We start from the raw sequence: 2,111 nt of genomic DNA on the forward strand, positions 1-2,111 counted from the left end.
AGCGGGTTGGGTGAAAACTTGTCACCCCTAATTCGATAAATAAACAAAACCCAAAAGGTAATGTTTGAATTGGACTTATATAGACATGCTATATTGTTGATCAAGGAAGTTTGGCTCCTAATTTGAAACCGAGATGGGAGATCAAGCTTTGATACTGGTTGTAAGGGTTTCCATAGCGTCTTTGCTGCCTCATTTGGTAGAGTTTGGAAATGATGCTAGTGGCATCAACTTCATAAATTACCACCATGTACCATGCTAGTGGAGCTTTCACTGCCTCATTTCGCCAGGCTGTGCGTCACTTCATACATAATCAATTAAGAGTGGACACACTATTATTGTTTTTTAGGCTGTGTTTGTTTGCAATGCAAATAAATTTGTACTGATGCAAAAATATGACAGTACAAATATTTTGAGTGTAAGTTTTGATATATTTTTTGTTTCAAATTTTACTTTATTTTGTTTGATTGCAGTATAAATGAAATAAATTAAGACATGAAACAAAATAAAGTCTAATTCAAAACAAAATTTAACAAGAAATTGCATTTTTTACATTTGCACTCCCATGCATTTGTACTAGTGCAAATAAATTTGCACCGCAACCAAAAGCAGTAATGGAGCTCACATGTCAACATACGAAACACTTGCATGTTCACTTGTGACTGGTTACATATTAAGTGATTCATAGCCAATTGAACAGCAGATTCGACCTCCCTTGATGCACGATACTTGTGAGTTCGGATCTGTTGACCACGGTTGTATGACCACATATATAACTGACCATCGCATGAGAGGATTACACTTATCCATACACATGCAAAATACTTTGGCATGTGTGGGGAGCCAACGAAGGGCTGTTAAGCCCCACCATTAGCTCCCTCAAAAAGAAAAATTCCTTAAAGAAATAACAAGAGATGTCTAAAATCCAATAAAAGAAACATAGGGAGGTTGGCTTACTAGTACCCTATGCCTTCAACCAGAAACAAAGAACTGACGATAGTCAGATTCCAATAAGTTGAGAAAATTGGATTACAAGTTGGGAAGTTAAGGTTCAAAAAAGTGATTAGGGTTTCAAATATTTAAACAACGGGTAGTATAGAGAGAGAATGAAGAAATAAGGAGATGGTGATTAAGATTTCAGAGATGAGAAGCATTTGGAGACAAAGGCGGAGTTTAAGGAGGAAGAAGAGACAACTTTTTCTGAGATTGAGTTTGAAATTTATTTGAGAGCTAATGGTGGGCTTAACACCCCTCTGTTAGTTCCCCACACATGTTAGTGTTTTGCATGTGTATGGACAGATGTTATCTTCTCATGCGGTGGTCAACTATGTGGTCATATGGTCATATAATCTCACCATCTTCTCATGATGATGAGATTTTTGACCAATCACCAACCCCCACCCCCCGAAATTTTTGTTAGTACCAATTGATTGGTTGCTAAGGGCGAATCATGTATGCGATTTTGTGGAGTTAGGGACTGTGGAGAAAGCATGACATTATAACATAAGGATGCAAATCGGATAGGCTTAGGCTCTTAGGCTAGGCTTGGTGAAAAGCTCAACCCAGACCCAAGCTTAAGGGCCTGAGCCCAGGTCAAGCCTAAACTATCAAATCCAGTCTCAGCCTGTAATGAAATTTGATGCATTTGGATTGGATTCAGGACCAAACTGAGCTTGGGTTCGTCATGGATAAGTTCAGCCTAGCGTTAAGCTCGGCCCAGCCTAAAAAATACTATTATGTTACATTCCATCCATTGTTATGACAGTAATAATAGTGAAGATAAAAATGCTTTCATTGAGATTCGAACTCAAGACCTCCCGCTTACTAAACGGGTGCTCTAACCAACTGACCTATGAAAGCCGACATCCTAAACTTTCAAACCACCTTTTAAGACCCTTATTAGAATAACCTAAATTGAAAGCGAATTCTGATTGAGCCAAGCCTTTGTTAACGTATAAGAGACCAATTGTGCTTTAAGAGAGATGACAATCCTCTTCTAACTTTCAGTGCTCTCGAGTTTTGGTAATTGGCAGCCTCAACGTCTATGGTGCTCGCAAGGAGTTTGGCTTTGGTTAGGCAAGCCTGTGCTCACATCGTTCTTAATGGAATATCTA

General features: G+C 38.7%; 1 non-coding gene across 1 annotated transcript; it reads right to left on the reverse strand.

Moving 5' to 3' along the window:
* Positions 1-1,783: 1,783 nt before the first annotated feature.
* TRNAT-AGU (transfer RNA threonine (anticodon AGU)) lies at positions 1,784-1,857 on the reverse strand. The gene has a single exon. It is a non-coding gene; the product is annotated as a tRNA-Thr (tRNA).
* Between the last annotated feature and the right edge of the window lie 254 nt (positions 1,858-2,111).

This window comes from Nelumbo nucifera, chromosome 5 (assembly GCF_055504915.1).
Source record: "Nelumbo nucifera cultivar China Antique chromosome 5, China Antique-T2T, whole genome shotgun sequence".
In the NCBI taxonomy this organism is placed as follows: Eukaryota; Viridiplantae; Streptophyta; class Magnoliopsida; order Proteales; family Nelumbonaceae; genus Nelumbo; species Nelumbo nucifera.